The sequence below is a fragment of the Mobula hypostoma genome, chromosome 2 (genome assembly GCF_963921235.1).
Source record: "Mobula hypostoma chromosome 2, sMobHyp1.1, whole genome shotgun sequence".
In the NCBI taxonomy this organism is placed as follows: domain Eukaryota; kingdom Metazoa; phylum Chordata; class Chondrichthyes; order Myliobatiformes; family Myliobatidae; genus Mobula; species Mobula hypostoma.
Window position 1 is genome coordinate 10670690 of NC_086098.1, and position 25262 is coordinate 10695951.

Genomic DNA, 25262 nt, shown 5'->3' on the forward strand with positions numbered 1-25262 from the left:
AGGAAGCTTCTTCACTCAGTGGGTCATGAGAGTGTGGAACAAGCTACCCGCGCACATGGTGCACGCAAGCTCAATTTCATTAATTAAGAGAAGTTTGGATAGCTTACATGGGTTATAGGGGTATGGAGGGCTATGGTCTGCGTGCAGGTCAATGGGAGCAGACAGCTTAAATAGTCCAGCACAGACTAGATGGGCCAAAGGGCCTGTTTTTGTGCTGTACTTTTCTATGACCCTGTGAATATTAGCAAGGAATGGATCATTTTCTTTCATCTGTTTATACTTTGGCTGCTTGGAAGTGCATCAAACTGAGGCAGCAGGGCCTGGGTCTGAGACCGAGTACTGATCCAATGTCTGGCCGGTCCAAAGGTCAGAAAAAAGGTTCAAAGGTTCATTTTAGTTTCAAAGTATGTATGAAAAATTCAGATAGCCATAAAATACATAAAACTATAGAAGGAGTTGAAATAAGACATGAATTCCACCCCCCCCCCACCGCATGAAGTGAAGAAGAAACAAAAACTGCAAACGCCCCCAACCCCTCCCTCACACAAAAACTAACAGATCACCCTCATGGAGAAACAACGGTAAGAACCTCAAACCCCTAACCCCAGCCCACCTATCGGCAACAAGAAAGAATGGTCGAGAACGCGAAAGAAACACAGAACTGAAAGAAGCCAATATGAACTAGCGTCCCACCCGTGAATCTCAGAATTTTGATAACATCTCTGAGAGCACTGGGACCCAAAGACCCCTCTGAGGGCAGCTACAGACGGCTGTAGAGGCCAAGTCATTGGGTATACTTAAAGTGGAGATCGGTAGGTTCTTGATTAGTCAGGGCTTGAAAGGTTATGGGGAGAAAGCAGGAAAATGGAGTGAAATGGATCAGCCATGATGAACTGGTGGAGCAAACTCAATTGGCCAAATGGCCTAATTCTGCTCCTATATCTCATAGCCTTATGGTCCAAGTTAATTGTACTGCTAACCTTACAAATCTCTAACTCTACAACTCTAATCTCTTGGGTGGCTCCCATTTCGTTCACCCCAATATTGACCACTGTGCCTTTGGACATTTCTTTACCTAACCATGTTTCCAACTGTGATAAGACTGCTGAACGGATCCTGACCCAGATCTGGGCCGTACCCTCCAAATATCCGGACCTGCCTCTCGGTTTTTTTTGCACTACCTTACTTCCCATTTTTCTATTTTCTATTTATGATTTATAATTTAAATCTTTAATATTTACAAATTTTAACTATTTTTAATATTTAATACTTGTAATCCAGGGAGTGTGCAGCGCAGAATCAAATATCGCTGTGATGATTGTATGTTCTAGTATCAATTGTTTGGTGACAATAAAGTATTAAGTAAAGTCACCACCAACTGCTGTTCCCTTAAGATTTCTACATAAACCTATTCTGTAACCTAATAAAATAGAACATTCTGGAAACATTCAGTGCATCGGAGAGCAACGACTGAAAGAAAAATAGATGTAACACTTTGGAGCAAAGACCTTTCATTTGAACTGACTTACAGTATAAAGGATCTTTGACCTGAATGGTAACCAAGTTTCCACAGATGCTGGGCTGAATGTTTCCAGCATTTTTTGGTTTAATTTCAGATTTCCAGCTCATGCAATTTTTCTGCAGCCAGATAGTTAATTGCCTGGCTAAGTGACAAAATTGATAACATTACAATTACTGTACAATGTAATTGAAACACACACAAAGTGCTGGAGGAACTCAGCAGGCCAGGTAGCATCTATGGACATGAATAAATAGGTGACTTGTCAGGCTGAGACCCTTCATCGGGAATTCATGAGTCTTCATGAAGGGTCTCGATCAGAAATGTTGACTGTTTACTCATTTCCATAGATGCTGCCTAACCTGTGAGTTCCTCCAGCATTGTGTGTGTGTGTTGCTCTGGATTTCCAGCATCTGCAGAATATCTTGTATTAGTGTGATTGCAATTTGATGTTGCTGTTTAAAAAGATTAATAAAATGTACAGAGAAATCAGAATCAGGTTTATTATCACCGGCAGCAGCAGTTCAATGCAATACATAATATAGAAAAGAGAGAAAATAAATAAATAATTCAATGACAATATACATATATTGACTAGATTAAAAAATGTGCAAAAAACAGAAATACTGTATATTTTAAAAAGTGAGGTAGTGTCCAAGGGTTCAATGTCCATTTAGGAATTGGATGGCAGAGGGGAAGAAGCTGTTCCTGAATCGCTGAGTGTGTGTCTTCAGGCTCCTGTATCTCCTACCTGATGGTAACAGTGAGAAATGGGCATGCCCTGGGTGCTGGAGGTCCTTAGTAATGGACGCTGCCTTTCTGAGACACCGCTCCATGAAGATGTCCTGGGTACTTTGTAGGCTAGTACCCAAGATGGAGCTGACTAGATTTACAACCTTCTGCAGCTTCTTTGGGTCCTGTGCAGTAGCCCCTCCATACCAGACAGTGATGCAACCTGTCAGAATGCTCTCCACAGTACATCTATAGAGGTTTTTGAGTGAATTTGTTGACATGCCAAATCTCTTCAAACTCATGATAAAGTATAGCCGCTGTTTTGCCTTCTTTAAAACTACATCGATATGTTGGGACCAGGTTAGATCCTCAGAGATCTTGTCACTCAGGAACTTGAAACTGCTCACTCTCTCCACTTCTGATCCCTCTATGAGAATTGGTATGTGTTCCTTCGTCTTACCCTTCCTGAAGTCCACAATCAGCTCTTTCATCTTACTGACACTGAGTGCCAGGTTGTTGCTGCAGCACCACTCCACTAGTTGGCATATCTCACTCCTTTACACGCTCTTGTCACCACCTGAGATTCTACCAACAATGGTTGTATCGTCAGCAAAATTATAAATGGTATTTGAGCTATGCCTAGCCACACAGTCATGTGTATACAGAGAGTAGAGCAGTGGGTTAAGCACACATCCCTGAGGTGCGCCAGTGTTGATCGTTAGTGAGGAGGATATGTTATCACCAATCTGCACAGGTTGTGGTCTTCCAGTTAGTAAGTCGAGGATCCAGTTGCAGAGAGAGGTACAGAGGCCCAGGTTCTGCAACTTCTCAATCAGGATTATGGGAATGATGGTATTAAATGCTGAGCTATAGTCGATGAACAGCATCCTGACATAAGTGTTTGTGTTGTCCAGGTGGTCTAAAGCCGTGTGGAGAGCCACTGAGATTGTGTCTGCCGTTGACCTATTGTGGTGATAGGAAAATTGCAATGGGTCCAGGTCCTTGCTGAGACAGAAGTTCAGCCTAGTCATGACCAACCTCTCAAAGCATTTCATCACTGTCGATGTGAGTGCTACCGGGTGATAATCATTAAGGCAGCTCACATTATTATTTTTAGGCACTGGTATAATTGTTGCCTTTTTGAAGCAAGCGGGAACTTCCCCCTGTAGCAGTGAAACGTTGAAAATGTCCTTGAATACTCCTGCTAGTTGGTTGCCACAGGTTTACAGAGCCTTACCAGGTATTCCATTGGGACCCTCTGTCTTGCAATATGTCTCACAATATTTCAATATTCTCTTTATTTGATAAATATATAAAGTGAATATATTTTCAGAAGAATTGAATTTTAACAACTACATCTTAATTTTGGAGACAAGTTCTCTTTTTCTCATGGTCTATTTGCTGAAGAGCCGGTTCAGTACTCCATTAGGTCAAATTCCATCCAAACACTCAAGCATAGCATGAGTGAAAATACCATATAAACAGGCAAATTTTTCACTTTGTTATTTCCTGCAATCTATGTTTTTGTAACAATTTCATTTGAGATTATAAAACCATAAGACATAGGAACAGAATTAGGTCATTTAGCCCATCAGTCTGTCAAATATTCTATCACAGCTGATATATATCCCTCTCAACCCCCTTCCTCCCCATAACCTTTGACACTCTTACTAATCAAGAAAGTATGAAACTCTGCTTTAAATATACCCCATGACGTTACCCCCACAGCTGCCTGTGATAATGCATCTCACAGATTCTCTACCCTCTTGCCAAAGAAATTCTCTGTTCTAAATGGATATGCCTCAATTCTGAGGCTATGCCCTCTGTTCCTAGACTCCTTCCTCCTCCACCGTAGGAAACATCCTCTCCACATCCACTCTATCGAGGGCTTTCAATGAGAATCCCCCTCCCCCATTCTTCTAATCTCCAGCAAGTACACAGTGCCATCAAGTGCTCCTCATAGGTTAACTCTTTTTTTCCTGGGATCATTCTCCTGAACCTTCTCTGGATCCCCTCCAATGCCAGTATATCCTTTCTTAGATAAGGGGCCCTAATTTTCTTGCAATACTCCAAATGTGATCTGACCAAAGCCTTATAAAGCCTCAGCAGAATTACATTGTTGTTTTTATATTCTACTCCTCTTGAAAAGAACACTCACATTGCACTTACTTCCTCACCAAAGTTCAAAGTTCAAATGCAACACAGTTTATTTATTATCAAAGTATGTATACTATGAGATTCGCCTTCTTACAGGCAGCCACAAAGCAATGAAACCCAATAGAACCCATCAAAAAAAGACGGTCAAACACCCAATGGGCAGAGAAAAACAAATCGTGCAGACAATAGAAGTAAGCAAGTGAGATTCAGAACGGAAGTTCACGAAAGTAAGTGTGCAGTTGTCGAGCCAGTCGTCACTGCAGCTGGTCCAGTAGCCCATTAGTTACAGGTCACAGACTCAGTTCAATGCAGACACAAGTAAACCTCGTGGGCAGTGAGATGGCCTAGCCTGTCCCTCACCTCCGACCCCCACACCCTGACCTTTCCAATCTGACATCCAAATCGACCTGCCATTTTGTCGACAGCCATTGCAAGAACGTAACTGCAAAGTGTAAACCTGTTATTAAATACAATAAATAAACAGAGGGAGGACTGCTAATGATGTTAAAAATAATGCCAAAGATTATAGCTAATGGAGGAGAAGATGGCGGCGCGACGCAGCGCGCGTGGCCACTCCGGTGGTGATGTCTGTTGTTTGTCAAGTAGGGGACCGTGCACAATTCTGATTTGATGGAGACAGATGTGAGAGTATGGAGGAACATCTGGAGAAACTTCTGAAATGCCTGCTTCGCTGCTGCTGTTACTGTGTGGTCCGGAATCTCCGGAGGAGAAGGCCCCGAATCCTCGGCTTTGCTTGTTTCGGCGGCCGGGGAGAGGTCGAAGGCGCTCGGCAGAGGATGGCGCTCAGGAGACTGTATCGGAGAGACTGCTCGGAAGCTCGAAGTTTTCGGATGGACTTAGTGTCGGCTGTGGTCGGCTGCTTCCAAGGCATCGGCAGTTGTCGGTGCCTGGAGGTTTATGGCAGGGAGTTTCTCCCTTTGCTGCCTGCTATCGGGGACTTGGGAGTCGATCGACTCGGGACTTTGAGACTTTTTTTTACCGTGCCCATGGTCTGTTCTTTATCAAATTATGGTATTGCTTTGCACTGCTGTAACTATATGTTATAATTATGTGGTTCAGTCAGTGTTAGTCTTTGGTTTGTCCTGTTTTTTTGTGATATCACTCTGGAGGAACATTGTATCATTTCTTAATGCATGCATGCATTTCTAAATGATAATAAACGAGGACTGAGTGTCCTCATAATCTAATCTAATGACTGACAGCACGGTAGTGTGGTGGTTAGCACAGCATTTTACAGTTCAGGTGACACAGTTTCAATTCCCGTTGCTGCCTGTAAGGACGCAAACATGAGGAAATCTACAGATGCTGGAAATTCAAGCAACACACACAAAAAATGCTGGTGGAATGCAGCAGGCTAGACTGCATCTATAGGAAGAGGTACAGTCGACGTTTTGGGCCGAGACCTTTCGTCAGGACAAACTGAAAGAAGAGATAGTCAGAGATTTGAAAGTGGGAGGGAGAGGGGGAGATCTGAAATGATAGGAGAAGACAGGAGGGGGAGGGATGGAGCTAAGAGCCGGAAAGTTGATTGGCAAAAGGGATACGAGGCTGGAGAAGGGAGAGGATCATGGAATGGGAGGCCTAGGGAGAAAGAAAGGGGGAGGGAACCCAGAGGAAGATGGGGTGTGCTTCTTCCTATGGATGCTGTCTGGCCTGCTGTGTCTCACCAGCATTTGCGTGTGTGCTGCCTGTAAGGAGTTTTTATGTTCTCCCTGTAACTGCATGGGTTTCCTCTGGGTGCTCTGGTTTCCTCCCACAGTCCAAAGACATACCAAATAGGTAAATTAAGGCTGCACGGTAGCGTAAGTGTTTAGCACATGCTTTACAGTACCAGTGACCCGGGTTCAATTCCCGCAGCTATCGGTAAAGAGTTTGCACGCTTTCTCCGTCACCATGTGGGTTTCCTCCGGGTGCTCCAGTTTCCTCCCACAGTCCAAAGGCCTACCAGTTGGGTTGGTAGTCATTGTAAATTGTCTGGTGATTCAGTTAGGATTAAATCAGGGGATTTGGGTGCCATGACTCGAATGGCCAAACTGGTTGATTCTGCACTGTATCTTGATAAATAAATAAATGAAGTATTTTACACAAGAATATTTTGCTCTGTTTTCCCACATAAGGGAAGGTGTCATTTTGCAGTGTTACATGTTCTTATAAAAACACTATCTGCCAGTTAAAATGCAGCTGACTTGTAAAGTAACACAGTGGGAGAGGGCTCACGCCAGTCCCTACAGCAAAGAACATCTGCTTCATGTCAGTCCTTACCCCAGCCATTGACTTGAAAGAACGTTACTTGCGCCAGGCTGAATGAAGCACAGCTTATTTCAAATATTTGTCCAAATAACAGTGGTGTGCCTTCAGCTGAGGGTTTCTCTCAGCCTATTATCCACTGGGAGTGAAGTAAAAGGGAAATGTGGTGAGAGAGTTCAGAGAAATGTTTACTCCTGCTAAATGTGCTCTTCTTCCAAACTTGGCAAGTATCTCTGTTCTCCAGAGACGGCTTGGGCCACAGCAAAGATACTCCCCCCATCCCCCACCTACTTTTCGTGAAGACTTAGAGCCACCAGTTGGTCTCGGCAGTCAAGAGACTTGGATATGCTCTTTGATAATAGAGTGATTATCTTGCCACTTAGTTGGTAGATTGCAACTTTTTTTGTGTGTATTTTCCCCTTGAAGCGTTGAGAGAAACACATTTGTGGTCTTTAATGATTTAAAGATGTGTGGTTAGAGGCAGGAGTATGGTTGGATTCTGGGCATAGACCCTGAAGTACTACAGCCTCGAAAGCTTCTATTCTTCAACACCCCCTTCCCCACACACCCCAACAAAAACTATCACTCCTGAGTGCGTAAACAACCAGGATCAGAGTGCTCTTCCTTCACAGACATTTACAGGTCTGTGTTTAATGGAGTACGATTAAAGAAGGCAAACAGTGAATTAATCAAACTGACTAAAGAAATACATCAGCTTTATCTGTCACGTATACATTGAAACACAAAGTGAAGTGCATCATTTTGCGTCAGATCAAATCAGTAAGGACTATGCTGGGCAGCCTACAAGTGTCCCATGTTTCCGTGCACCAACAGAGCATGCTTACAATTCACAAAGGTCTTTGGACTGTGGGAGGCGATCAGAGCTCCCGGAGGAAACCCACGTGGTCACGGGGAGAACGCACAAATTCTTTACAGGCAGCGGCGGGAGCTGAACCTGGGTCGTCTGCACCGTAGAGCGTTGTGCTAACCACTACCCTACCGTGCTGCCCCAAGGTCACTAGTGTTGAAATAATGTGATGTGTTACTCCCACATATTGCATTAATCCACAACCACCTACACCCCTCCAGACCATTGGAAACATCCTCAATTTCCTTAATGTTTTTAACTATTATCTATGTTTGGCTTGCACCAATTACCTGGTATTTAATAACTGTGTATGATGCTGTAACATAGTCATTGTTCACTCTCTATACTCCACTTTTCCTGGCTCTGCCTTGCTTTCAATATTCTCTGTCTGCGGCATTTTCTGATGCTAGGCCACTTAAATACCTTACCGAGGGCAGCAGAGTGGCGTAGCAGTTTAGCGCAGCACTTTACAGTGCCGGTGATCAGTGATACCAGCTCTAATTCCACCATTGCCTGTAAGGAGTTTAAGTGTTTGACCCATGCCCAAGTGCCTTTCCTCTGTGTGATCCCTTTTCCTCCCACATTTCAAAGACTAGTTAGAGTTAGTAAATGGTGGGCATACCACATTGGCACTGGAAGTGCAGTGATAGTTGCATACTGCCCCCAGCATATTCCCCGGACTGTGTTGGTTATTGACACAAACGACGCATTTCACTGTGTGTTTCAATGTACACGTGGAAAGTAACCTTTAATTCACTTATAATGCTAATTCTAATCTTCTCTGTCTACAGAAGCCACCTGACTGTTGACAGACTCCTACATTTCACCCTTTAAAACTATTCTTATTTATTTTATCTCAGCTGAAAATGCGACAAAGTACGGCATTTAATTGAAGTTAGCTACTGATCACACCTTAGGACTAAGAAATCGGCTCCAGTCGCTCATTATTTTATCAGTGTTTATGAAGATTTCACATGCACTCACTCAAATGATCAATTTTCTCTTTCAGTATGTTTCTTATTTTGTTAAAGCAAGCAGCATTGAAAACTTGTCAACCATATTTTAAATATTGTTGAAGTAACAGAAGGGAATCCTTACCCCCAGGTTGCACAGATCAATAACACCCCTGTGTAGAGCTTTCGCCCAGCACTACGATTCCATCAAGGAAACAACTTTTACACCAACGGAAGGATAGACTTTTGTAGCTCAGTCTTCAGAACTTGACATAAGTATAATTTCCCTGCTGGGATGCACAAAATTCCTCAAAAATGCCTTCAAGGCAACCTATGCTTTTATTGAATTCAAAAATTCTTAAAGTACCTTTTAGTTAATATTGTCATATTTTCCAAGAGAAAGAAGCTGATTCTTTTGCCCTTCATTAGCCCTGTAACAACATAACTTTTTATGCAATAATCAAAGTTTAGTTATTAATTTCCAGTCTTATTGCTCAAATTAAAAACACAGCACAGTGGTAGTTGTAAAATTGGAATGGCTTACCTTTCTGTTAAAAAATCCTTGTTTTCTCCTTGTTAAACCAGAGTTGCGTCATTTAAACAGAAGTTAGTGCTAAAATCATCAGGCTGATTCACATAATTTTATAGTGCAACAATTTTATTTTCCATTCCACAAGGTGCCTTGATCCTGGTCTGGTGTCAAACACAGCGCATGATCTTGCTAGAGCATTGTACCAGTGTTGTCACACTGTAACGGTTCAGTTCTTAATCCAAAAAAACTCTTCCTGGAAAGGAAATTGTGGAATAATGGGAGGTGGAAGAGATTGAAGGGAGGAGACAGAATCTGAACCAGGCCTGAGTTCCAAGTGTTCTGCAACTTAAGATGTTGTTATTCCTATGAATGTTAAAGCATCTGTACATCTGACTGGGAAGTGCACTGGTGCTCCCTGCTGATGCTGTTTGTCACGGACATTTGATCATCATGTTAAATAGCAATTGAAATAATACAAAGTTCAGGCATGGGCAGAACAAGATGCTGCTGCTTCTCTCTTTCTGGAATGTCGACGTTAACTAGCTTTCGGAGCTTTCTATTAAATACAGGCTGTAATGTTAACCTCGCAGATCATCATCTGGCTATAAATGCCATTTAACATGCTGCTGATTTCCTCATGTCTGAGGGTTGCTAGGAATCACTTCTGTGATACATACAATCCCCACACGTTGTTAGGGCAGCTTTCCTTGTTGTTTCTTCTCCTGTAGCCTGAGGCAACTTGTTTCTGCCTTGAACTTCCAGTGTCTGTTTTATTTTTTCTTTATTTTTCTTTCTTACCATTTCCAGTCATAAATTATGCAATAGACATCTGGCAACGTGAAGACAGCAGGCGATCATAAAGCATATTTTTATTGTGATATTAAAATAGTTCTCCTTGGCTAATCATGGGTGATGTACAATATTACTGTGATTTGTATGGTGGTTTACTGTTTTGTTTACTATCATTTACAACATAAAACATAGAAGATTACATTACAGCTCAGTACAGGCCCTTCGGCCCATGATGTTGTACCAACCTTTTAATCTACCTTAAGATCATCTCTAACCCTTCCCTCCGACATGAGAGCAGATTTGATAGAGTTATACAAAATTATGAGGGGTATAGCTGGGATAAAATGCAAGCAGGCTTTTCCCGCTGAGGTTGGGTGTGATTATATCCAGAGGTCATGGGTTAAGGGTGAAAGGTGCAAATTTTAAGGAGAACATGAGGGGAAACTTCTCCACCCAGAGGATTGTGAGAGTATCAAACAAACTGCCAGCGCAAGTGGTGCATGTGAGCTCGATTTCAACATTTAAGAGAAGTTTGGATAGGTACATGGATAGTAGGAATATGGAGAGCTATGGTCCCAATGCAGATTGACGGGAGTAGGCAGTTTAACTGGTTTCAGCATGAACTAGAAGGGCCGAAGGGCCTGTTTCTGTGCTGTATTTTGCTATGACTTTATAACCCTCTATTTTTCAATCATCCACATGTATTGCATGTTTAATATTTCAGTGATATTTGAGCAATATTGTAAATATATTGTTTAATTAAGCATTCTTTATTGCTTATATAATTCATTATGGTTATATGTAAAATATGTGAATTGCATAACATCATGACACTATCATGTGGTATGTGTGCACCTCACTTAAAATAAGACACAAAGTCAGACGCACATTTCAAACTCCTGCGTCTTCCTTTGAATTATTTCTATGTTTTAAAGATACAAGTCAATGTATCTATCTAAGATTTTCTTAAATTGCCCTAGTGTATCAGCCTCTACCACCACCCCTGGCAGGGCGTTCCATGCACCCACCGCACTTTACATAAAGACCTTGATTCTGACAGCCCCTATACATTCCTCCAATCACCTTAAAATTATGCCCCCTCATATTAGCCATATCCATTCTGGCTGTCCACTCGATCTATGCCTCTTATCATCTTTTTACCATCTACATTTTCACTGAATGTCTGTCCTGCATGGAATATCATAAAACATAGAACATAGAATAGTACAGCACAGTACAGGCCCTTCAGCCCACATTGTTGTGCCGACCCTCAAACCCTGCCTCCCATATAACCCCCCCACCTTAAATTCCTCCATATACCTGTCTAGTAGTCTCTTAAACTTCACTAGTGTATCTGCCTCCACCACTGACTCAGGCAGTGCATTCCACGCACCAACCACTCTCTGAGTAAAAAACCTTCCTCTAATATCCCCCTTGAACTTCCCACCCCTTACCTTAAAGCAATGTCCCCTTGTACTGAGCAGTGGTGCCTTGGGGAAGAGGCGCTGGCTATCCACTCTATCTATTCCTCTTAGTATCCTTCAGTTGAATGCAGGGAGCATCCCCTAATGTCCACCAATTGTGGCCATTTTTATCAGAATCCATTCCTTGACTTTCCCTTAAGGACGATTCTCTAAGGCAAATCCAAGGAACTGACCCACTACTAAATTATGGTTGGCCACCACTGATGGTGGTGTGTGGGAATCTCAGGGTTTATATGTATTGGTGCAAGGGAGTTGCAACATCGACAAACCTTCAGTAAAGGTCTCACATAGATTGTTACTCTCATATCCAGCCATCTCGAGAATTTGAAACTTAAACTCCCAGTTCAACGTAGCTTAGAATCACTTGAGATTAGATGTAGGAAAAAGTGGGCAGTAAGTTTAGAGTGCTAATCGTTCTCCTTTGAAGCAGGCTAGTGGAGAATTGGAGAAGATGAAGTATAATATGAATGTGTATTACCTTGTGTGACGACATGCCAACATGCTATGTCACATTTCTGAATGCAATTGTTTCACTCAGTTTGAATTGATGTGGATGCATCAGGATTGGTTGCAAGCTCAGATCACCGGCATCACATACCACACGCCCATTTCGCATTCCCTTGACTTCATGCATGTTGAACGACCTATTAGTGTGGCATGGTGAATAGCAGTTAGCGCAATCACTTTACAACGCCAGTGATCACCGATTGTGGTTCGAATCCCGGCACCGTCTGCAAAGACGCATGGTTAGGGCTCGGGCCTGTAAGCTGTGGTCATGCTATGTTGGCGCCAAAGTGTGGTGATGCAAGGCGACCCATGGCTACCCTCGCAGATTTGATTTGATATGATTTCACTGTAGGTTTTTTGTACAAGTGACAAATAAAGCTAATACATAGAGGATTATAAAAGTCAGCAATGAACGGTTTATCCAGAAGCAAATGCAAAGTAAACCACATCAGCTTCATTGGCTTTGGAACTGGATGAATTCCGTTACACAACTTGTAGCACTACCCTTTGGTGTCAATGGTAAATCCATATACCTAGCTGTCCTTGAGAGGGCAGTTGTGAGATACTTTATTTGAAGTGCTATAAATCTTATGGTGAAAGTTTTCCCTCAGCTCTGGAAGAAGTGACATGCTCCAGGATTTTATATCTTTCTAAGGCACAATAAAGAAAGTGCCAGTTGTAAACAAAGTCATCGACTTCTGAAAGTTTCTGAACAAATCCAGGAAGATGTTGCCAATCAGGGTATCTTTTTGCCATGTTTAACAAACAATAAGCTCAACATCAAAGACTTAGTGAATTATAGAATAATAAGGCATCTGTTAGTCTTGCGAGACCATGGATCTGTGCCTGGAAAGTCTTCACTCTCCAGGGCGCAGGCCTGGGCAAGGCTGTATGGAAGACCAGCAGTTGCCCATGCTGCAAGTCGCCCCTCTCCACAACACCAATGTTGTCCAAGAGAAGGGCAAGGGCCGATACAGCTTGGCACCGGTGTCGTCACAGAGCAATGTGTGGTTAAGTGCCTTGCTCAAGGACACAACACACTGCCTCGGCTGGGGCTTGAACTCACGACCTTCAGGTCACTAGTTGAATGCCTTAACCACTTGGCCACATGCCCACACGAATTATAGAATAGAGTCATAGAAAAGTACAGAACAGAAACAGGCCCTTCGACCCATCTAGTCCATGCCAAGCCCATTATGTGCCACATCTCACTATGGAATTGGTCACCCCACAAGCTGACTTTCAGCTGCATTTCTTGCTCAATCAATTTCTGTCTTGTACTTTCTGCGCTAACAGATCACCCTGTCCTCGCCCTGTGCAATACCCATATACCCTGTTTACCAACAATGATGTACCGATACTTTAAACACAGTGATTTGTTAAAGCATTATTGATCATTGAGCGACAACCTGGCCCTCAACATCAGGAAGACCAAACAGCTGACTGCGGACTTCAGGAAGGGTAAGAGGAGGGAACGCAAACCAGTTCTCATAGAGGGATCAGAAGTGGAGAGAATAAGCAGTTTTATGTGCCTGGGTGTCAATATCTCGGAGGACCCAACATACCGATGCAGGGAAGACATTTCATTCAGGGCTTGAGGAGATTTGGTACGCCACTTAAAACACTCGCAGATTCAAATTTCTACTGACAGCATTCTAACTGACCGTATCACCGCTTATTGGCGGGGCTCGGGGGCTACTATACAGGATCGGAGTAAGCTGCAAAGTGTTGTAAAATTAAGTCAGCTACATCATTCAAAGATTCAAGGTAAATTTATTATCAAAGAATGTATAAATTATACAACCTTGAGATTTGTTTGCCTACAGACAAGGAACCCGAAAGAACTCAACTAAAGAAAAAGACCAAATCCCAACGCCAGCAGAGAAAGAGAACAAAAAACCAAAGCAAATCATGCAAACAATAGAAGCAAGCAACAACAACACTATTCCGAACCAAAGTGAGTCCTTAGGACCAAATCCCTGGAGCAGCCCAAAGTAGGCCCAAAGCCTGGGTATTCAGTTCATCATATTAGCGGGGAAATTGCTGCAACGCTCACAGACATGAAGCACAGCAGCCAGGGACAGTCTCTCAGCCCGAGTGTCATGGAAAGAGGAGCCCCCAGACTATCCGGGCTGGCGTTGAAATCGTCCAAGCCTTGCATTAGGACCCAGTCCTGCTGCAGCACGTCACTCCAGGCCTAGATTTCACTGCCAGAGAAGCCGTTCTCCAGCATGAACACTAGCCTCTGTGGTATTCAGGACATCTGTGAGGAGCGTGCCTCAAGGAGGCAGCATCCATCATTAAGGACTCTCACCACCCAGGACATACCTTGTTCTCGTTGTTACCATCAGGAAGGAGGTGCCCCTTAATGATTCAGGAACAGCTTCTTTCCCTCTGCCATCTGATTTCTGAATGGACTTTGAACCCAAGAAGAAGACCTCACTACTTTTCATTTCTATTTTTACACTACATTTATATTTATTTATCTACACACACACTACGTAATTCACAGTTTTTTCTCTGTATTATTGTGTATTGCATCGTACTGCTGCTGCAAAGTTAGCAAATTTCATGACATATGCATGTGATATTAAACCTGATTCTGATTTGTGACATTAACGTTAACAATGCCAATAATATTGATATTTTATACTACAAATACCAGAAGCATAAACTAAACTGCTTTGGAATGCATCAAGGAAATACTACATGTTTTTCTTATTAATAAGCAACATCAATAAACAAAAATTCTTCATTTCTCTTGCTGTTATCATATGTAAATATATATTTCAAAAAGTAATTTTGTTAAGCATGCAAAATATGCTAGTCCTGTCTCCCAAATTCCTTCACTTTTGGATTCCAAATGATATTTTCTGCTCAAACTAATGAAGTCAGGAATTTCAACCCCTTTGGACTTAATCCTGAGATTTACAAGGAACTGCAGGTACTGCCTGAACACTACGCCAGTAAACATTTTCTAAGTTCATTCCAGTGCAAAAGAGGATTTTCACTTATAACTTTTATAACGGAGTTAATCCATCCCATGCACATTCCAATATAATGGTGGTAGTATAAATGCACTTTAATTGAATCAGTGTGTGTGTGGTTAGGGAGAAAAGGCAGCTCAGAGTAATTGAGCTACAGCTGGGTAAAATGTACTGAAAAGAAAAACGTTAGCCAAGCCTCACACAAACTGACTTAATTTAACTCCTTTGTTACCCGAATGCATTTTGCTTTCATTTCAATTAGAGTACAACAAATCCGCGCTTGTTCTCTAGTGCCAGTGAAGGGTCTTACCTCAGCCGTGATATTGTGTGCTGTAGCTTTCTTTAGCAGAGCCGCTCTTCAATCATCTGTTATCGTTTCCAAGACAAAATTTTGCAAAATCACAGAAGATAACTGATAAGGATCCCACTCTGTGCGCTGGACAATTCCTTCCATATAAACCCCTTTCTGGCCAATGCCGCAGAGTTTTTGTCAACTCTACTACATTTAATTAAAGGCAGGCTTGTTAAAATACATCTGGGAAATATGATGTTGATTCAGTCTATAATGTGAATGTTTGCCCTTTGGCCATGGAATGAATGAATTTCACTAAAGTTATTATCTCTTAGGCAGCAGGTGCTTAGATTCCTAGTGCGAAGCAAAAGTAGACTTTTGTTGTCTGGTCTGATTTTAATTCAAATTCAATAATTTGAGCCTTTGTTCTTGGAATGAGCCTGCGTATATCCAAGAGAGCCTTGCTGTAACGAACTGGAAAAAAACACCACTGTCCCAACACCAGCAGCTTTTATCCTCTCCCAAAGAGAGCAGAATCTTCAACTTCTGTTTTGAATGACTAAGCACATCTGAGAAAAAAAGGAAGTGACACCTTCACCTCCTTCATCTGGAATGTCGAAGCGTAACCTCAAAGGCAAGTTGGGAGGTGGGCAAAACGGCAAAGAAAACAAAAGACACCATAGTGTATAATAACATGACTTCTTAGAAGATGTGCCCCAGAGACAGGGAAACAGTAAGAGACAGCGAAAATACAACACCATCTGCACTTGCACTCACTGGCCATTTTATTAGGTACCTCCTGTTCTTAATAAAGCGGCCACAAAGTGTATTTTGTGGTCTTCTGCTGCTGTAGCCCGTCCACTTCAAGGTTCAAAGTGTTGTGTGTACAGAGATGATTTTCAGCACACCACTGTTGTAACACATGGTTATTTGAGTTACTGTCACCTTCCTGTCAGCTTGAACCAGTCTGGCCATTCTCCTCTGATCTCTCTGATTAATTAACAAGGTTCTTTCACCCACAGAACTGCCACTCACAGGATATTTTTAATTATTTGCACCATCTTCTGTAAACTCTAGAGGCTGTTCTCCACGTATATCCCAAAGTATTTCTGAGATGCTCAAACCGACCTCCAGTCAAAGTCACTTGGATCATATTTCTTCCCTATTCTGATATCTGAACCTCTTGACCATGTCTGCATGCTTTTATGCATTGAGTTTCTGCTGATTAGATATTTGCATTAATGAGCTTATAGGGTTGGAAGGTGTTGAATCATTGTGGAAATAGCTACAGACCCTGATGGAAGTTGTATATAGATGTTAGAGTGAGTTTTTGGGTAGATGATTCATTTACACTTAAATGACTTTGGCCACCAGTCTTCTGTTTGACAAAGTACTGTGGACTGAGTTCACAACAATGCATTTCCTAAAAGCTGTGAATACCGGACGCTGCTGACGCCGTAGTTTGACCAGATGCTGTAGTTTCGAAGACAGTATTATCTATACTTTATAAATGTAATTGTCCTCATTTTTAGCACATAAAATACCAAATAAATGTATTGTGGATTTGACTTACACTCCTAAAGTCTGTGAGTACCAACACAGACATGTTGGTGTCAGGAGGAAAGGATGAAGTCAGGTGTGATGTTTTGTATGTAGCTTCAAAAGGAAGCATTGTCTATAACTCTGTAAATAGGAATTGTCCTTTGCTTTTAGCAAATAAATATTGAGCCCACATTGGGCTAACAGAGCTTTCCACCGAAAGCGTCTCCATCTGTAAGATGTCTGCTGTACCTTGTTGTGTTGAATAAAGAAGCTGCTTTGTATCTACCAGTGACTGCCTCTCCAGTGATTTCATCCACGCTACAACAATAGACCCCCAAACAGTACTAAGGATGTGCCCTACAAATTACAATGGGTGATAGAAAATGCATGCCAAAAGGGCAATTTTACAATAGTCATGGGGGACTTCAACATGCAGGCAGATTGGGAAAATCAGGTTGGTGCTGGATTCCAGGAGGGGGAATTTCTAGAATGTCTACAAGATGGCTTTTTAGAGCAGCTCATGATTGAGCCCACTTGGGGATTGGGTGTTGTGAAATGAACCAGAATTGATTAGAGAGCTTATGATAAAAGAACCTTTATGGACAAGTGAACATAATATGATCAAATTGTCCCCTGACATTTGAGAAGGAGAAACTAAAGTCAGATGTATCAGTATTACAGTGGAGTAAAGGGAATTACAGAGGCATGAGAGAAGAATTGGCCAGAATTGATTGGAAAAGAACACTGGCTGGATGTCAGCGGAACAACAATGGCTGGAATTTCTGGAAGCAATTCAGCAGGCACAGGATATATACACCCCAAAGAGGAATAAATATTCTAAAGGAAAGATGACATAACCGTGGTTAACAAGAGAAGTCAAAGCCAACATTAGAGCCAAAGAGAGGGCATATAATAGAGCAAAAATTAGTGGGAAGTTAGAGATTTGGGAAGCTTTTAAAAACCCAACAGAAGGCAACTAAAAAGACATTAAGAAGGTAAAGATGGAATATGAGAGTAAGCTAGCCAATAATATTAAAGAGGATACCAAAAACAACTTCTGATACCTGAAGTGTAAAAGAGAAGCGAGAGTGGATATCTGGAAAACCATGCTGGAGAGGTAGTAACGAGGGACAAAAAAATGGCGGATGAACTGAATAAGTATTTTGCATCAGAGCTCATGAAGTGGGTAATGTCACCATAACTGGAGAGAATACTCTGGGAAAATGGAAGGTCTTAAGGTAGATAAGTCACCTGGACCAGATGGTATACAGTACAGGGTTCTGAAAGAGGTGTGGAGGCATTCGTAATGATTGCTCAAGAATCACTAGATTCTGGAATGGTTCCAGAAGACTGGAAAATTGCAAATGTCACTTCACTCTTCAAGAAGGGAGAAAGGCAGAAAAAAGGAAATTATAGGCCAATTAGTCTGACCTCAGTGGCCGGAAAGATGTTGGAATCGATTACTAAGGATGAGGTCTCAGGGAACTTGGAGGCACATGATAAAATAGGCCACAGTCAGTATAGTTCTCTCAAGGGAAAATCTTGCCTGATAAATTTGTTGGAATTCTTTGAGGAGGTAACAGGCAGGATAGGCCAAGGAGAATCAATTGATGTTGTGCACTCTGATTTTCAGAAGGCCTTTGGCAAAGTGCCACACATGGGGCTGCTTAACAAACTACAAGCCCGTGGTATTACAGGAAAGGTTCTAGCTTAGATAAGGCAGTGGCTGATTGGCAAGAAGCAAAGAGTGGGAATAAAAGGGAACCTTTTCTGACTGGCTGCCGGTGACCAGTGGTGCGTCACAGGGGTCTGCATTGGGATCAATTCGATTTATGTTATATGTCAACGATTTGGATGATGGAATTTATGGCTTTGTTGCAAAGTTTGCAGAGAATATGAAGATAGGTGGAGAGGCAGATAGTTTTGAGGAAGTAGAGAGGCCACAGAAGAACTTAGACAGATTAGAATAGGCAAAGAAATGGCAGATGGAATACAGTGCTGGGAAATGTAATTTGGTAGAAAAAAATTAAAGGGTTACTTTTTTCTAAATGGAGAGAAAATACAAAAAAACTGGGATGCTAAAGGACTTCGGAGTAGTCCTGCAGGATTCCTTAAAGGTTAGTTTACAAGTTCTGTGGTGAAGAAGGCAAATGTAATGTTAGCATTCATTTCAAGGGGACTAGAATATAAAAGCAAGGATGTAATGTTGAGACTATATAAAGCATTGGTGAGGCCTCACTTGGAGTATTGTGAGCAGTTTTGGGCCCCTAATCTTAGAAAGGACGTGCTGAAACTGGAGAGGGTTCAAAGGAGGTATACAAAAATGATTCCAGGATTGAATGGCATGTCATATGAAGGGAACTTGATGGATCTAGGTCCGTATTCACTGTTATACAGAAGGATGAGGGGGTGAACTCATTGAAACCTATCGAATAATGAAAGGCCTTGATAAAGTGGATGCAGAGAGGATGTTTCCTATGGTGGCAGAGTCTAAGACCAGAGAACACAGCCTCAAAATAGAGGGACATCCTTTTAGAATGGAGATGAGGAGGAATTTCTTTAGCCAGAGAGTGATGAATCTGTGGAATTCTTTGCCACCGGCAGATATGGAGTCCAGGTCTTTATGTACCAGGGGTGATTGATAAGTGCATGGCCTAAGGTAGAAGGAGTCAATTTTAGAAAACCTAGCACATTTAATTTTCAACATAGTCCCCTCCTACATGTACACACTTAGTCCAGCGGCCGTGGAGCATACGGATCCCTTCTTTGTAGAAGTGGTCCACAGCAGGGGTGATTGATAAGTTCGTGGCCTAAGGTAGAAGGAGATGAGTTATTAACTTCAAACTTTCTGCATTATCACTCAAAGAGTTGAACTGCACGTGCATGTAATGAGAGTGTCTTGGACCTCCAGGTGGTCCACAGCCAGAGTGATTGATAAGTTTGTGGCCTAAGGTAGAAGGAGATGAGTTATACAGCTCTCGTTACAGGCACGTGCAGTTCAACTCTTTGAGTGAAAATGCAGAAAGTCTGACATTTCTCCTCATCTCCTTCTACTTTAGGCCACGCACTTATCAATCACCCCTGCTGTGGACCATTTTCTGGAGGTCCAAGACACCAACTTCTACAAAGAAGGGACCCGTATGCACCATGATGGCTGGACTAAGTGTGTAAATGTAGGAAAAGTAAATGTACTAGGTTTTCTAAAATTGACTCCTTCTACCTTAGGCCACAAACTTATCAATCACCCCTCGTATCTTTAAGACAGAGTTGATAGATTCTTGACTGGTTAAGTCATGAAGGGACACAGGGAGAAGGCCATGATGAAATGGCGGAGCAGATAGCCTAATACTGCTCCAATATCTTATGGTCTTAAGGTCCCTCCTATATAGCCCTCCAGTTTTGTTTGTGTATTGAGAGGCACCGTGGCCCTTCAAGCTGAGCTACCCGTAATCCACTGATTTATTTCCAGCCTCATCATGGGACACATTCCAATGACCGATTAACCCACTAACCGGTATGCCTTCAGACCGTGAGAGGAAACTGGAGTACCAAACGGAAAACCCATGTGGTCACCGGTACTGTGGTGTACTGCCGCCCATGGTAGCGTAGTCCTTATCATCCATGTGCCTATCTGAGAGATTGTTTCAAGTTGTTTAATGTATCTTCCTTTACCATCACCCCTGGCAGACCGTTCCACACACCCACCACTGTTACAACGTGCCTAAATGGATGATGAGGGCCTGCTCCCCATGCTTGCATGAGACCTCTTTGTAACAGTGCAGGACGCTCCAGATCAAAGGGTAGGCATGAAAGTGGGATAAATAATTCATAATTTTAGATTTTCAGCGCATTATTGATTTTACTGCTCAAAGTTTGAAAGTTCAAAGTAAATTTATCATCGAAGTATCTAATTGTCACCATAATCAACCATGAGATTCATTTTCTTGCAGGCATTTATGGGGAAAAAAAAGAAATACAGCACTATCTTAGACATGTATGTGGTTAGGCTGCCCTAGACTTTTGCACAGTCCTGTATTTGTCAATGCTGAGTGGAAAGTGAGTTTGTAAGCCTGGCAGGAGCAAAGGCTGTTGTGAATAGTGGGGGTGGAGCACCGCGGGAGGGGTGGGGGACAGGTGGCAGCGAAAGACAACCAGGGGTGAAGGGGTGCAGCAGGTGCAGACACATCCAACCCTGAGACACCAGGCAAGGTCATTAGATTCCAAACAATTGGTTTATTGATTATTACAGTGTCTCTCCAGTGCTTCCCACTCCCTCCCCTCTGCCTTCCCCTTTTCCCAACTATGATTTCCCTCTCCCTGACCCCTTCCCACTCTCAGTTCACAATAGAGACCCCTATCAAAATCAGATTTACCATCACTCACATTTAACCAATTTCCCTCGGGATCAATAAAGTATGACTATGACTATGAATATGTCATGAAATTTGTTTTTTTTAGCAGCAGAACATTGCATACATAAAATTACTACTGTCAAAAGTCTTCGACACCCTAGCTATAGAGATTCGATCCAACTTTATTGTCATTGTGCCGAGTACAGATACAAAGCCAATGAAATGCAGTTAGCATCTGACCAGAAATGCAAAGAATAGTGGTATTTACAAAATAACTGTGAATAAAAAGTAAGTGCTACAGCACACAAATGTAAAAGTACTGAGACAGTACAATATGGGTGCAATATTGCTTAGCGCTGTGATGTGAGGTTCAGCAGGGTCACAGCCTCAGGGAAGAAGCTCTTCCTGTGCCTGCTGGTGCAGATGCATGTATCGAGGTACATGTAGCTAAGGCTTCTGCACAGTACCGTGCAATAGAACTGTAAAAAAAATGGACGAAGGCTGACAACCAACGTGCAAAAGAAGACAAACTGTGCAACTAAAAAATAATACTGGGCAGATGAGTTGTAAAATCTTTGAAAGTGAGTCTGTAGGTCGTAGATTTAGTTCAGAGTGGTGGTGAATGAAATTAATGCCATCTCAGAAGCCTGGTGGCACCTGAGGTGTTGTACACCTGCCCAATGGCATGGTCTGGATGGTGGGAGTCTTTGGTAATCAGGACAATATTCATGGATTCATCTTTGAGTCCGAATGAATATGCCACCGTTATTGCCGACTTCATAAAGACTTGTGTGGATGAGTGTGTGCCTTCAAAAACGTGCCAGACACACCCAAGCAAAAAGCTGTGGATAAACCAGGAGATTTGTAGTGAGGTCCGTGGCGTTAAAGACTGGTGATCCAGAAATATACAAGATGTCCAGGTACGACTTGGAAAGCTATTTTAGGGTCAAGAAAACAATTTTGATTGAGGTTAAAGATGGAATCGGTTGCATTGGGCAGGGTTTGCACAGCAAAATCTGACATGAATGGCTGTGCTGCTTCACTCTCAGATGAGTTCAATGCCTTTTCTATACACTATGAAAGGATAAAACTACACCTGCACAATTCCCTGCAGTATCTGGTGACACTGTGATCTCTATCTCAGAGGCCAACGTCAGAACATCTTTCAAGAGGGTGAATTCTCACGAGGCATCGGTCTGTAATGGTGTACCTGGTAGGGTTCTGAAAACCTGCGCCAACCAACCGGCAGGACATCTTCTAGCTCTCACTACTGCTGTCAGAGGTTCCTACCTGCTTCAAAAGGGTGATAGACATACCATTGCCCAAGAAGAGCAGGGTGAACTCCATCAACAGCTGTTCCCCAGTGGCACACACATCTACTGTGGAGGGGTTGGTTATGGCCAGAATCAACTCGTGCCTAAGCAAGGATCTGGACCCTCTGCATTTTGCCAAGCACTAGAAACGTCTACAGCAGTTGTAATCTCGCTGGTTCTCCAGTCAGTCTAGATTCACCTAGACCATAGCAATACCAACATCAGGCTGCTGTTTACAGACTACAATGCCGTGTTCAACACAATCATATCCTCAGTTCTAATCGACAAGCTCCAAATCCTGGGTATCTGCACCTCCCTTTGCAACTGGATCCTTGACTTTCTCACTGGGAGACCAGTCTGTGCGGTCCGAAAATGCCATCTCCTCCTCACTGACAATCAGAGCTTGTGCACCTCAGGGATGTGTGCTTCGCTCACTGCTGTACTCTCTCTACACCCATGACTGTGTGTCTGGGCACAGCTGAAACACCACCTATAAATTTACTGATGACGCAATTATTGTTGTCAGAGTTTCAGATGGTGATGAGGAGGTGTGCAGGAGTGAGATAGATCAGCAGTTCTGTGGTGTCACAGCAACAACCTTGAACTCACCGTCAGTAATACCACGGAACTAAATGTAGACTTCAGGAAGGGGAAGTCAGGGGAATACACATCAGTCTTCATCAAGGGATCAGAAGTGGAAAGGAGGATCAGTTTCAAGTACCTGGGTGTCAACATCTCTGAGGATCTATCCTGGGCATTACAAAGGAGGGAGACAGCCCCTATATTTCATTAGGAGTTTGAGGAGACTTGGTATGTCAACAAAGAGATGTGTAAATTCCTACAGATGTATTGCTCGGAGCATTCCAACTGGTTGCATCACCATCTGCTATAGAGGGACCACCGCACAGGATTGGAAAAAGTTGCAAACTTAGCCAGTTCCATTGTGGGCACTAGACTCCATAACACTGAAGACATCTTCAAAGGCAATGCCTCAGAAAGGTGACATCCATCAGTATAGAAACATAGAAACATAGAAAATAGGTGCAGGAGTAGGCCATTCGGCCCTTCGAGCCTGCACCGCCATTTATTATGATCATGGCTGATCATCCAACTCAGAACCCAGCCTTCCCTCCATACCCCCTGACCCCTGTAGCCACAAGGGCCATATCTAACTTCCTTTTAAACATAGCTAATGAACTGGCCTCAACAGTTTGCTGTGGCAGAGAATTCCACAGATTCACCACTCTCTGTGTGAAGAAGTTTTTCCTAACCTCGGTCCTAAAAGGCTTCCCCTCTATCCTCAAACTGTGACCCCTCGTTCTAGACCTCCCCAACATCAGGAACAATCTTCCTGCATCTAGCCTGTCCAATCCCTTTAGGATCTTATACGTTTCAATCAGATCCCCCCTCAATCTTCTAAATTCCAACGAGTACAAGCCCAGTTCATCCAGTCTTTCTTCATATGAAAGACCTGCCATCCCAGGAATCAATCTGGTGAACCTTCTTTGTACTCCCTCTATGGCAAAGATGTCTTTCCTCAGATTAGGGGACCAAAACTGCACACAATACTCCAGGTGTGGTCTCACCAAGGCCTTGTACAACTGCAGTAGTACCTCCCTGCTCCTGTACTCGAATCCTCTCGCTATAAATGCCAGCATACCGTTCGCCTTTTTCACCGCCTGCTGTACCTGCATGCCCACTTTCAATGACTGGTGTATAATGACACCCAGGTCTCGTTGCACCTCCCCTTTTCCTAATCGGCCACCATTCAGATAATAATCTGTTTTCCTATTTTTGCCACCAAAGTGGATAACTTCACATTTATCCACATTAAATTGCATCTGCCATGAGTTTGCCCACTCACCCAACCTATCCAAGTCACCCTGCATCCTCTTAGCATCCTCCTCACTGCTAACACTGCCACCCAGCTTCGTGTCATCCGCAAACTTGGAGATGCTGCATTTAATTCCCTCATCCAAGTCATTAATATATATTGTAAACAACTGGGGTCCCAGCACTGAGCCTTGCGGTACCCCACTAGTCACCGCCTGCCATTCTGAAAAGGTCCCGTTTATTCCCACTCTTTGCTTCCTGTCTGCTAACCAATTCTCCACCCACACCAATACCTTACCCCCAATACCGTGTGCTTTAAGTTTGCACACTAATCTCCTATGTGGGACCTTGTCAAAAGCCTTTTGAAAATCCAAATATACCACATCCACTGGTTCTCCCCATCCACTCTACTAGTTACATCCTCAAAAAATTCTATGAGATTCGTCAGACATGATTTTCCTTTCACAAATCCATGCTGACTTTGTCCGATCATTTCACCGCTTTCCAAATGTGCTGTTATCACATCCTTGATAACTGACTCCAGCAGTTTCCCCACCACCGACGTTAGGCTAACCGGCCTATAATTCCCCGGTTTCTCTCTCCCTCCTTTTTATGAGCTCCCCTCACTCAGGACGTGCTCTTCTCATTGCTACCATCAAGGAGAAGGTACAGGAGCCTGAAGGCACACACTCAATGATTCAGGAACAGCTTCTTCTCCTCTGCCATCCGATTTCTAAATGGACATTGAACCCATGAACACTACCTCACTACATTTTTATTTCATTTTTGCACTACTCATTTAATTTAATTTCTTTTCCTATATATATTTCTTCTTATAATTTATAGTTTTTATTATTATGTATTGCAATGTACTGCTGCCACAAAACAAAACAAAACCACGATATATGCTCAAGATGTTAAACCTGATTCTGATTCTTTCTCGTGGCGATTCACCTTGTGGATGTACTCAATCGTGGGGAGGGCTTTGCCGGTGATAGACTGCGCTGTATCCACCTCTTTCTGTAAAATTTTCTGTTCATACCAAGCCAGTTAGGATACTTTCCATTGTGTATCTATAGAAGTTTGGCAAAGTTTTTGGTGACCTGTCAAATCTATGAAGACTTTTAAGAA

The 25262-nt window shown here is 42.7% G+C and overlaps 1 protein-coding gene across 5 annotated transcripts in view; it reads right to left on the minus strand.

The window, feature by feature from the left end:
- Nucleotides 1–9446, minus strand: part of scara5 (scavenger receptor class A, member 5 (putative)) — a 193072-nt gene extending 183626 nt beyond the window's left edge. For 2 of the 5 annotated variants that reach the window (XM_063070141.1, XM_063070117.1), the window contains exon 1: nt 9042–9445. The gene's annotated coding sequence lies outside the window, so the exon portion shown is untranslated. Of the gene's footprint in view, nt 1–6691; nt 6806–8864; nt 8901–9041 lie in introns of those variants that run through there. The other 3 variants (XM_063070132.1, XM_063070129.1, XM_063070124.1) reach the window with 3 other exon arrangements.
- Nucleotides 9447–25262: the final 15816 nt, after the last annotated feature.